The 13,513-nt window shown below is 43.2% G+C and overlaps 1 protein-coding gene and 1 pseudogene across 1 annotated transcript in view; both read right to left on the bottom strand.

The window, feature by feature from the left end:
- SLC16A12 (solute carrier family 16 member 12) overlaps nt 1-13,513 on the bottom strand; it is an 89,323-nt gene that overhangs the window by 34,136 nt on the left and 41,674 nt on the right. The gene's annotated exons all lie outside the window — the stretch shown is intronic.
- LOC101336456 (SNW domain-containing protein 1 pseudogene) lies at nt 1,551-3,252 on the bottom strand (annotated as a pseudogene).

The raw sequence follows: 13,513 nt of genomic DNA, 5'->3' as shown, positions 1-13,513 counted from the left end.
GCAAATCTCGACCCTACCACAACTTACTAGAGAAGATTTCCAAATGGACTCTACTATTGCCTCTACAGTGGGAAAGTACTCTTTAACGATACACCGTTTGTACCCCTTAGGGTGTCCCATTTGAAGCTCTTTATTGAGATACTCACTCCTGTCTCCGTAGAAACAAGAGGGAAACTGAGAGATACTATTTCTGATAATGGAAACTCAGTGTCCTCAGCTACGACCTGTTGGCCGAGGACCGTCTGGGCCCATATTCGGCCCATATATATGTCCGTTATCTGTAGCCAAATATCAGCCTCATTCCCAGCCCATCGTCCCACTCCCACCTATCCCATGATACTATATGTTCCTTGCAATCCACGGAAAAAATCGAGCTTTAGTATCTTCTTACATGCTGTTTTCTTTACCTTCAAATTCCTTCCTTCGCCACTTTCCCACCTGACTTATCATTTCTGCTTCAACTGCTTCCACCCCATCTCCATCCTCAAAGTAGTTATCTTCCTGTTACAGACTCTTGGAGCTCTCTGTACCTACCCCTCTTGGCCCTTATCAGATGCACTTTTGTTATCTATTTAACGTCTCTCTCTACCACTGGCCTGTTTAACTCCACAGAACAGAAACAACCTTAAGTCATCCTTGTCTCTTCCCCCAATTCTCTCCACCATCTCCAAACCCCAACACACACACACACACACAATGTCTGATGCAGAGTAAGAGCTCTATCAGTGTCTAATAAATGAATGAAATAAGCTCTGCCTTCACCAGAAAGAACCCCAGCGAGTCATAAAAAATAAATTAAAAGCATTAATAACAGTCACTAGTTTTAACATGGTAATTCAATTGAAAGAAACGGGAAAAGAACTTCATCTTCGTCAGAAAGGTCTAATCTTCAGACATCAGGCAAGAAAATCAACCATTCCAGCTAGAAAATGAAGAATATTCAGCACAACCGGCTTCCCTCTAAAGGACGCTCACTCAGGAGCAAAGCAGTCTTGTCACAGAGGAACCAGCCAGTACTTAGAGCTCAAGTCTCTGAGTCCTGGGCCAGTGAAGCCACACAGCAATAACAGTAACGACAGTTACTATTTGGGGGCACTTAATCCACGAGGCTCTGAATTCACTATTATACATATGTTATCTCATTTTATCTTTTTTTTTTTGTCTAAATGTTTTTATTGGAAACAAACAGTTGCACCAAGCAAGAGCTTACTTTCCCCACTCCAAATTAAAACAGAGCACGATAGGGGCAAACATCATTTGGCAGGACGGTTCCAATATGTGGACATCCTTCTTTCTACTCACTGTGGTTGGGGTAACTTTATTCGTAAGCAGTCACTCTTAGACACAATATTAACCCCAAAGTGTTAATGTCACTCAAAAGGAAGTGGCCTTAATTTCACGTGTGGGGCAGTATGTTTTATAAATGCCCAAAGGTGGGAGAAGCACAAACACAACCCACTCTTTAAAAAAACGAAATAATTCAAAGTAGAATTTTTCCATCCCCCCTTTCTCCTGTCATAAAAAGTAGCGCTGGGCTCTGACACCCAGATTTGGTTTTTATCCTGGTCATTTACAAAGTGTTCCCCCATATGACTTGCATCATTAGGGTTATGAATGATAGTTCATTCACTCTGAAGAAAGTATCTACTCCTTTCTCCTCTTCTCACCTCCATGCTCATGTTCCTTGGGGCGGCTGCTATCTGAGGGTCTTTTAGGGCCACCGTGCTGTTTGGCTTCTTCCAAAAATGTGTCCAAACCAAAAGGATCCTCCTCAAACTGGACTGGTCCTTCTCGGCCTCTGTCTACGGTCTGAACCAGAAAACTCCTTATTGGGAACAAATCTGTGAGTCTTTATTCTGGCTTCTGGGTCATCACTAACCATGTCCTTGTCCAGATTTTGACTGGGCCTGTAAATATTCTGGGCCATATCTTTACCACCTCTCCAGGCTTGATCATAAACATTGTAAATTTCATCTTCCCCATCTGCAAAACCACTCTCCGTACCCTTGGATTGGTTGAAGAGCCTTTGGTCATCCTGAACTTCATTGGAAGTCCGAGGATTGGGCACACCAAGAACAATGACTTCACTGATATCTCGATTTTCATCTGCAGTTTCAACCTATTATCTGGAGCTGCCCTGGAGAGATTCCGGTCGTGCTGTCTCTCTTTTCGCCTGTCACGCCGGATTTCATCCCTCTCACATGCCTCCCCATTCTCTTTTTCCACATGGGTTTTGATCCCAGCTCTTCTCTCCCCCTGGCTTTCTGGGCCATTTCTCTAAGTTTCTCTTCATGTTTCTCCTTTTCTTTTTTGAGCCATCTTTCTCTCTACTTGAGCTCGCATTTCCACAGCTTCACGAGCCTTCCAATCAGCAATATAGAGGGCTTCGGCCAGTTTTGCAAAATTTTTATTGATGTGAACTGTCTGCAGTCCTCTTCCATCAGCCGCCAGACGTTTATCTAATGGAACTGTATAACCCTTTGCATTTTTCCAGTTTGAAATACAGGGAGGAATCTTCCGCTCTTGCTGTTCCTTCACGGTCATCTTTCGGCTAGGAGAGTGCATGACAGGTGCAGGAGGAGAAGGTGGTCCCCGGGGAATCTTCTTATTAATCTTGAACCTTGGAGGCTCCATCGGATCTTTCTGCATTTCCACCATTTGAATAACTCTCTGTTTAGCTCCAGAGTTGAAAGCCACTCCTTGTTGAGATGGTGTGTATTGGATATACTGAGGAGCGGCCAGTTTATCAGCTGCTGCTCGGACTGGAATGGCTGCAGCAACCTTCTGTGATAAAGGATTTTTCTAAGGTTACCCTTGTCTTTTTTCTCTTTAATGGCTTCTTCATCAGGTCTTTGCAGGTCTGGGTCATCTGCATTCATGACTTCTTTGGGAAACATGTCAGTGTACTTGCTATAAATGACCTTGTCTTTTGACTGTCCCTGTCGAGCAATTGCATCATACTTAATTTTTCCTTCAGCATGCACCTGAGTGGCCAGTGCATTTGACATTTTTTTTCTCTTGTCCCATATTCAGGGGATACTGGGCCACACGGATCGCTGGAAAAGCACCTCCACCTCCAAAGTCCTCTAATAACCGAGGTATCCAGCCTTTCCGGTACCCGCATGGCGGAGGTTCTCTTTGGGAGGAGACCAGTGAGGTCTGTCGTGATCTCTGGGATCTTGCCTTTTCTTCAGCCTCAAGCTGGTCCTGGGATAGCTGAGTAGGCGCAGGTAAAAAGCTGGTGAGCACCATCTTCTTCCGCCTCCTCTTCTCATTTTATCTTTATCCCAGCCCTGTGGAGGAGGTATTATAATTTCTGTTTTACAGATAAAGAATGCTCTAACTATCCAAGATTTAGCCTCGGCCTGAGTTCAAAGCTTGTGGTCTTAATCTCTGCATCCCGTTGCTCTCCACTGGCCTCCAAGCTCCCTCCTGGTGGAAGCCATGATTATGTTTGATCTTGTGTCTCCAGCACCCAGAACAGTGCCTGGCATATATTTGCTAAATGCTACAGTGAAATACAAACCTCTTGGGAAAGAGAAAGATATCTTGCCTCCCAGCCCCTGGATATTTTATTACACCCTCTTACCAATGATTAAATGTCTGCTTCTACCCACCCGGGGCTCAAGGGCCCACTGAACACCCTGGCCTAGGGGATGTGCAGTGAAGGGCCATCTTCCAGGTCTGCCATGAGGGAATTCCAACACTTCTGCACGGCCTTTATAACAGTGGAGAAAAGTATCCCAGCTGAGCCTTACAGACTTCTATCCAGGGGCAAACTCAAGCCCCCAAAACAACTGAAAGTCGGGGAGAAGTTAAAGAAACCCCTTCTCTCTCTGCTTGGGCTTAGATTGTCTCTGGCTCAGGGACCCAACTTTTTTTCCACTTGAAGTCTCTGGGTCTTAGGGATGCCTTCTAATGCATATGGACTTATTTATTTTTGTTGCCCAATGATATTACACATACGTTGTGAAAAAAATATATTGTTCTTGGGACTTCCCTGGTGGCGCAGTGGTTAAGAATTCACCTGCCAGTGCAGAGGCACGGGTTCGATCCCTGGTCCGGGAAGATCCCACATGCTGCGGAGCAACTAAGTTCGTGCACCACAACTACTGGGCCTGCGCGCCTAAAGCCGGTGCTCCACAACAAGAGAAGCCACCGCAACGAGAAGCCTGCGCTCCGCTCTCTGCAACTAGCGAAAGCCCACCTGCAGCAACAAAGACCCAACACAGCCAAAATTTAAAAAAAAATTTTTTTTTTAATATATTGTTCTTAAGTGCAGAAATACTTTGCTTTTTTTTTTTTTTTTTGCTTTTCCTTTCTGCTTCTCTCTGCTTAGTCCTCAGACAGATTCTGGTAACGGGGGAGTAAATAATTACCGACTTCAACCAGAAATTTTTGGATGTCTGTCAGGACCTTTTGGCACTAAATTGAAACACTAACCTTTGCTAATAAAGCTGCCGACGTTTCTACATTGTCTGTGAGACTTTGAGGGTAGGAAAACTTTACATAAGATGTAGAATAAGCAGCAGGGTGATTTATATGTCATTTGGTCTACAGAAAAGGAGAAAAAGGTACAATTTTTGATTCACAAGAGGCAGAGAGTAGAAAGCAAGTTTCTTTCTCACCCTGTCAGTTCCTAATCCAGAGTCGCTGATTCTAGGCAACAACAGAAAAATGCTTACTCCTGAGTCCAATAGTTTGTTGACAGTGCAATTCAAAACAAGGAGCTTGCCCCCAGTAACCATTTTCTGCAAAAATACAGTTCTTTTCTCTCCTATCTGGAAATACAAGTAAAAGCAGCGATAGGCCTGAGCTGTAGCTAGCCCTCTTTGATAAAAAATACAACATGTAGTTGAATATTCCAGCACTTAGCACAATGTCTGGTATAAAACTGGTGCTCAATATTTGTGGGGTTCAAGGAAGAAATTTTTGTGTCTCACTCAGTGACCTTGCAGAACTCTTTAATTCTAATTTTACACTCAACAGCATATGGAATCATTAAATCAGATGACGTTACATCAGAGGCTTCTTGGCTACAGAGGAGAAACTTGGAGCTAGAGATGCATTTCACAGAATCGTTTTGTTAGTTGACAGAGAACCTTTTATGGAAGAACAGTGCTGCCTGTCTCTACAACATTTTCCTTACTCTGTCATCACTGCTCCCGCCATGTTGTTGACACGGAAGGGGAACCGAGTGAAATATTTCAGTTGGCTGGAAGTTAACCCCTCAAGTCACGGGGTGTTCTGGAGAACTTGTGTTTCAAAGAGAGTGCAGGCAGGGATTCCCTGGCAGTCCAAAGGTTAGGACTCTGTGCTTCCACTGCTGGGGGCCTGGGCTCAATCCCTACTCCGGGAACTAAGAGCCCACAAGCCGCGTGGGGCGGCAAAAGATAATTAATAAATAAATAAATAAATAAATAAATAAATAAATATATATATATATATATATATATAAAAGAGAGTGCAAGCAGAAGAACTCAGGTCTGCACTCAGAGTGTGAGCTCCCTGTGAGCAGGGACCCTTAATGCTTCAGTGCCTAGGATGGTTCCTGGAAAAAAATGGCACTCAGTAAATATTTAGTAAACGAACACCCCCAAATCTTGAGTTATGGATGTTTTCTCAAGTCACGTGGGGAGGGTGCCCAGGGAGCTTGAGGAATGGGGGCAAGAAATTATCCATTCTTTCTTTGTTCTTTTTAACCACTGTCAAATCAGATTAACTAGCCTTCCCATTATCTGGGTAACAGAGGCCTAAGTGAATATATCTCAATGAGATACCCTGAGAACATGGGGGCAGGGCCAGGTCCTGACACCAGACAGGGCCAAACCTGGAAACAGAACTTCACTGCCAGGCTGGCTGTCTCTTCTTGCTTTGACCGAGTGGCTAAAAACAAACGTGGGCTGCTGAGAGGCTCACCTACAGGGCCTGGCCCTCGGCCCATGTCTGCCCCATACTGCACAGGCCATCAAATTCCACAGGCCCTTAGAGATGTTTATTTTTGCACTCTGTAGACTCTGCTCGCTGCTGGAGCCACGGCAGGTCACACAAAGGACAAGGTGTTGCCAAGCTGAGAATGTGGGCGCGGGTTCGTGCCCCGGTCCGGAAGGATCCCGCATGCCGCGGAGCGGCTGGGCCCGTGAGCCATGGCCGCTGAGCCTGCGCGTCCGGAGCCTGTGCTCCGCAACGGGAGAGGCCACAACAGTGAGAGGCCCGCGTACAGCAAAAAAAAAAAAAAAAAAAGACCCAAGACCTTAATTTCTCCCCAGAAATGAAAGTTAGGAGCGCTTTTTACAAAAGTTCCTTTAACAGGTAGGTGGTTGTCTTTGTCTCTGTCTTTATTGAAATAGTTAGGAATGAACCAGTTCATCCCACTTCCTTCTAGATTTGGACCCACAGAAAAGTCTGATGAACAAAGGCCTTGGAAGTAGTTTCCAACCCTTTTGCATGTGAGGTCCCTCTATACATCGTAAAGTATTTCCTTAGCCAAGCAAGGCAATAGTCATGTTTTTAGAATAAGTTATCTGTTGATCGATAAAATATGTAAAGGCAACAGTTAAAATGAATTTCATGGCATTTTCAAATACATTTTGTTTTATTTGATGAATCACTCAGACATTTACAACCAGCTGAAAAATTGTGGTAACTGTGTAAGATATTTTTCTGTCCACTGACAGGATGCCGTCATGTACGTGTGGATTTGCCCACCTTGTACTAATTCTGTCATCTCCTCCCAGGTCTGACACCCCCAGATTAGAAGCCCCTCTCTGTTTATTAAGGGTAAGCCTAGTGCCTTGAAGAACATCAATTCCTTCTGGTTTATGAGGCATATTATTTGTTCAAGGTCCCAGAAGGAACTGGGAAACTGGGTAGACTTCAACAAAGATATTATTTATAAAGGTGTGAACAAGTGTTCATAAAATCTAACAAAGGTCAGTAGAGTCCTCTGGGGCCAGTAACACTAGCACTTCTAGACCTGACAGGCAAAGGGAGAGAGCAGTTACTGGAACCTTCTGCAGAGTCACTGGGTAAAGGAAAGCAGCCAGTCCATAAGGATCTGACAGTAAAAGAACCAAGGAAAAAAATGCACCAGCCTCACACTCTTCCTGCCTTCTAAGTCCCATCAGTGGCTGAACCAAACAGGAACCAAGTTGATGTAGCCTATAAGTGTCAGCCTTCCAGGGCAGAGAAGTGGGTGGAAATGGGATGAACAGTGAACTTGGAGGTGCAAATGGAAACTGTCCTGCACACCAGGGTAACCTGTAAGCTTGCCCGTAGTGCACTAGGGCTATGGTTAAAAACGAGATCAAGGGGCTTCCCTGGTGGCGCAGTGGTTGAGAGTCCACCTGCTGATGCCGGGAACACGGGTTCGTGCCCCGGTCCGGGAAGATCCCACATGCCGCGGAGCGGCTGGGCCCGTGAGCCATGGCCGCTGAGCCTGCGCGTCCAGAGCCTGTGCTCCGCAACGGGAGAGGCCACAACAGTGAGAGGCCTGCGTACCGCAAAAAAAAAAAAAAAAAAAAAAAACGAGATCAACTCCTGAGCCAATCAGTGCTGAGCCTTGCCTTTAAATTAGATCAAGCCACTCAAAGTTACCGACTCAAATCTTCTGGTGTATTTCAAACACAAAACTCAATTTGTGGAACCAACCTCCTCTTTTGCTGCTCATACTAAAATGCTCCCTTAGTTTCAGCCAGCGATCACCTTTAAAAGGACAGCTCCAAAATCTGCATCTCTGCTGCCGATCTTCCTCCGGAGTTGAAAACTCCGATTTCCAACAGCCTGTAAGTTACCTCAAAGTCACGTGCCTACAAAGCACTGGCTGGTCTATCCTGGAAACACATTTCATTTTCATGCTTTCACCATTTTCCAACTAGGTATGCTAGAACACTCTGAGTCCTTTGACTCTCCTCCCCAACCCTCGGAATAAGTGAGTCCAACTCGTACCACTTCCTCTGGTATCCCTCTCACACCTGCCCTCCCTTTTTAGTTTCCCATGACCTTGTACCTGAACGAAGGCAGAGCCTGTCCCAGCTGGCCTCGCTCATCCTGACTCCACCACTTAGTGGCTCTGTTTAGACTTTCCTGCGCTTACTAATTATGACTCTTATCTAGTGTCTCAGGGACTCAGTTTCCTCATCTGTAGGGTAGAGCCATGCACAGTACCTACAACTGGGGACAAAGACCTCCTTTCCATTGACTCCACGGGGCAGAAACCCCAGTGGAGCTATTAGCACCCCTGGTGTTTCCCTACTCACCTCCTTTTCTCTGCAGGAGGAGAAGTTGGTTATCTGATTCATAGGTTTGGGAGAAACAGATGCACATGCTCAGCCTTTTGTTTTTCTTTTTTCTTTTCTGCTTGGGATCTGCCTGTGAGTAGAGAGGGCTCATCCTTCTCAGCTCTTCCACCCTGTATATGAAACAGGGGTACGTGCCCTTCAAAGGAGGCCTGTGGTTGTTTGAGGGCTTCCAAGGACGGTGACTGGGTAAGTCCATCTTTTATGTACCCAGAGTGCTGCAGCCCTTCCTGGCTGGTACTCCTAAGCCTCATTCCCCTCTTATCAGCATTATCAGCACATAAGGCAGCATTTTAGTCTTTGATTCCTGTTTCTACCTCTAAATTGGTATTGAACTTGTGAGAAGACAGGTGGTTTTTATTGATCCAATTTTTTTTTTTTTTTTTTTTTCGGTACGCGGGTCTCTCAGTGTTGTGGCCTCTCCCGTTGCGGAGCACAGGCTCCGGACGCGCAGGCTCAGCGGCCATGGCTCACGGGCCCAGCTGCTCCGCAGCATGTGGAATCTTCCCGGATCGGGGCACGAACCCGTGTTCCCTGCATCGGCAAGCGGACTCTCAACCACTGCGCCACCATGGAAGCCCTTTACCGATCCTTTTGATCCCAATTCCTACCTCATGGAGTTGTTAAGAAAATGAAATGAGGTAATCCATATTATATCACAAAGCGTAGGATCTGCCCGAAGTACGCATTCAAATAAATGTTAGCTCTTCTTACTGTCGTGGCTACTGTTGTTATAGATTGCTTCCATGAGTCTTAGGAAAGGGATAGGAATTTTAAATTTCAATATCCTGTGATTATCATAATACTTTATATCAAGATAGTGTGGAGAATAACAGCTATAAAGCGATTATATAACTTTAATTTGTAAAATAAAAGTTATAAAGCAGAACCTTCTAAACAGCAGAAGAAAAGCTATCACCATTTCCTCTCCAAAGACTTCACATGGAGGCATTCACATGTGTTCTGAGGCTGGGTGTGAAAGCTGTTCTGAAAGCACATTTCTCTGAGGAGGCTTCCAAGAGGCCCTTAGGCCACGATGCAGCTGTAAACAGTAACATAACATGGCTCAGAAAAAACAAGTTTTAAGAAGAAAAAAGAAACCCACATTCCTCTGACAGGATACTCCTCTCTGAAAGAGTTCCAGAGGTCTCCCCTGCCCTCAGTTATACTACTGCTCTTTGAGGCCTTTAAGATTGCTACAAATATGAATGCTGCATTACATTTTGAAGCACATAAACCAGTGCACTTGGCCTGGGGTCAGACATGCCTGCCTTTGAAACCCAGTGCTGACAACTAATAGCTGTATGAACCTGACATGCGACCTAGCTTCCTGAGTCTGTCTCCTGCTCTGTATATTGAAGTTAATAGTTCCTCTTTATTAGGGCGTTAATGAGGATTAAAGGGCAAATATGTGTAAAAGCTCTGACACCTATGAAAATACTCACATAATAACATACATTAACTCCCTTCCCTGTTATACCAGCTGATACATTTTTCATCTTCTTTTGTATCTTTCAATAATTTTCCAAATTAAAAAGTGAAGCAAGGGCTTCCCTGGTGGCGCAGTGGTTGAGAGTCCGCCTGCCGATGCAGGGGATACGGGTTGGTGCCCCGGTCCGGGAGGATCCCACATGCCGTGGAGCGGCTGGGCCCGTGAGCCATGGCCGCTGAGCCTGCGCGTCCGGAGCCTGTGCTCCGCAACGGGAGAGGCCACAACATTGAGAAGCCTGCGTACCACAAAAAGAAAATGAAAAAAAAAAACGTGAAGCAAAAAAAAAAAAAAAGCAAAGCAATTATACAAGATATATAGTAGCATACAGGAGGCACTCAAAAAATACTTACCTAAGTTAAACATATACCAGTTACTAGTTCAAACAGTGACATGGTTAGTAAATTATTAGTAAATAAGTATCTTTATCATACCTGAAAGCACCCATATTTCTTGTCTTAGAGTATCCAAAGGAAAAAAGGGAGAGACCCAGAGACTTTATCTTTCTATGTCAAGTTTCCCTTATGATATTGGGACAAGACAAAAGAACTAAACAATTGAATGAGGGAGAGTGGCAGAGAGAAAATGATGGGGAAAACAATAAATCCAAGAAATACTATGCTCTTTGAACATTTAAACTAATTTTTACTTCTTTGCAGTATTTAGTTGGTTCTTTCTTTTGAATTGCACACTGAAATTCTTTGCAGGCAAATATCTGTATATCGAATATCTGTGTCCATGTTCTCTTCCCTTTTTAGTGACTTTTCCTAAGTAGTACATGTCCCAACCATGGATCATTATAAAGCCTTTACGAATGATGGTTATGAGGACTGTAGCAGCACCCAAAAAATGCCTGTGTTGGGCTAACTCATAGTCAGAACACAAAATGTACAAGCTATGAGTACAACTACAGAAAATACATGTGCACAAGGACAAAATGAGAAGGGAATGCAGAGAGAAAGAAAATAGTTGTGTGAGGAAAGTAAGATTATAAATGGTCTCTTCCTGTATTTTCTGAACTTCTTGGAATAATCTCATACCCTTCTTATAAAAAGTAATAAAACCACTTTTACATAGTTGTATCTAAGTGTATTCTTACTGCTTTCTTTCCCATTCAACATCGATTCATATATGCTTTTTTGCATATTTGACAGAGTTGACATTTGACATTTTATATCTTTACCATGGTTGAGTTTGCCCTCTTCTTTTAAACTTGTCAAAATTTTATCCTCTTGGAATACTTAGGAGGGCTTTACTTTGGGACCACTCTCTTATACTTGGATCAAAGGTCACCCCTCACTTCTTTTCTTCCTAACAGGCTGAAAACAAGAATCTATCTGTGGAAAGAGAAAATTTACAATCATTTTTTAAGGCTGTCTAAGGAAACAATCCAATTAGCAGAGTTTAGTTCTGTTTTTTTTTTCCCAAAAAAGTGAATGTGTGTGTTGTGTATGTGTAAAATAAAGAAATTTATTCCAGCATGCTCTTTCACTATAATTTTCAAAATTGTTTTTCTCTTAAAAAGTGATGAAATATTTGATGAGTAACTAATAGGAAATGAAAAAGTCCACTTTAGGGCAACTGTACTAGACAGAATGAGAATGTGATGTTCTTTCTCGTGGCATTTTAGGCTCACGCAAAGATATCATTCCCTTTCCTTTGATAAACTTCTTGAGAGAATGCTGATGATGACAAAACTGTCTTTGCTGAGGGCTAGTAGAAGAATGAGTTCCTTAATATTTTCAGGGTAAAAATAAATAAATGCTTGATTTATATTGAAATAATTTTAGGATCTTAGAATGAGAATAGAAAATAAACATTTTGATTTCTACAAAATAATTAATTGCCTATAAGATTGAAAAATACAGTTTCATCTGTAATTAACCGTTCAAGTCTTAAATCCATACTCCTCACTTAAAAGAGAATGTCAAATAATACAAATTTATTTGATTTCTTGTTTCTCAAGAATGCAATCAATTAAGAACACAGCAAAAAAGGCTGATGAATGGCTGAAGTCTACATTCCAAAGGCCAGTGTATTTTTACTGTGTATTCTATGCTAACAAGGTTGTTTCAATGGGTTTCAAGCCCTCCAATGATAAGCTATAATCACAGTGTAGTGCAAAAAGGTATCACAGACAAATCTGTAACCAAGTGTGAGGAGATCATTGTTAAGAGTCTAATGGCAATAGAATCAACCAAGAAAAAAAAGAAAAGAGAAAAAGAAAAGACCCAGAAAATTCAATGGCTTGGAGTCATTTTGTATACAAGGAAATACATCAACGTGTCTTAATTCAGAGCTTCCCAACTGCTGAACAGTGCTACAGGTGTGATCTGGGTCTGTATTAGTCAGCTTGGGCTGCATAACAAAATACCACTGACTGAGTGGTTTAAACAACAGACATTTATTTCTCATAGTTCTGGTGGCTAGAAGCCCATGATCAAGGTTCTGACAAATTTGGTTTCTGGTGAGAGCTTTCTTCCTGGCTTGTAAATGGCTACCTTCTTGCTGTGTCCTCACACGGCCTTTCCTTGCCATGTGTGTATTGGGGGTGGGGGGGGGGAGTTGGTCAGAAATAGAGAGAGGTGGGGGGAGCTCTTTGGTATCTCTCCTCATAAGGACACTAATCCTATCAGAAAGGGCCCCACATTTATGACTTCATTTAACCTTAATCACTTCCTTAGAAGCCCCATCTTCAAATGGGTAACAGTCACACTGGTGGTCAGGGCTTCCATATATGAATTTGAGGGGGGACACAAGCATTCAGCCCATAACAGGATCCCTCAGCTGGGCAGAACCTTGAGTGGGCCAGAGCCCAGGCCAGGAACAGTCTCATGGTTTACCCCAATTTGGCTGAGAAAGATCATGATTTTTGAGGTCTGGCTCCATGAGAGAGGTTGGGAAGCACTGCTTTTAATGGACCCTGAATGCATCACTGCACTGACGACCACTATGATAATAAATCTCAGTGACCCCTTAGAATGAAGAAAAATTACAATAATAATTAATGCTTCAATAACATTCACTATGTGCCACACCTGCTCTCCGTGTTTCTTTACACATATTAACTCATTTAACACAACAGCCCTCTGATATATGAAGTATTGTAACACCAGGCTCGAGAGAAAGTCCTTTGTCATCAGACTGCCTGAGTCCACATCTCAGCTTCTGCACTTTTAGCTCTGTAACCTTGGTCAGGTTACTAACGCTCTCTGAACCTGTTTCCTCTTCTATAAAATGGGGATGAATATACAAGTGTACAATTCCAAAAAGTTCTGAAATTTTTTTCCAAAATTTTTCCATAGGTTGGCGACATACTCATTTTGTGGCTAGACCCAAACACTCATAGTTTTAATATATCTTTCCGAGTGGGATATTCTTATGTTTTAGTGCAAAATCATTTGTGGTTGGTTGATCACAGGGTGCTCTCCCCAGCCCTGTTGGGGGGTTACATATATATATTCTATATACCACAACAAAACACTTGGTTCTAAGGATTTCTGAAAAGGTTTCAACTCACAGCTGTGAGAATTTAGTTAACTAACATACTTAGAACAGTGCCTGGCACATGTGGTAAGTGATATACTAGTATTAATTATTATTGCTGTTGTTCTTATTATTACTGCCATTCTCTAGATGAAGAAACTGGGGCAGAGAGAGATCAAGCAGTCTGTCCAAGCCACAGCCAGCACGTGGCACAGCTGAAAGTGAACCCAGACAATCTGGC

The sequence above is a fragment of the Tursiops truncatus genome, chromosome 16 (assembly GCF_011762595.2).
Source record: "Tursiops truncatus isolate mTurTru1 chromosome 16, mTurTru1.mat.Y, whole genome shotgun sequence".
Taxonomy (NCBI): Eukaryota; Metazoa; Chordata; class Mammalia; order Artiodactyla; family Delphinidae; genus Tursiops; species Tursiops truncatus.
Note: the sequence above shows the minus strand (reverse complement) of the source record. Positions and strands in the feature narration are given on the sequence as shown.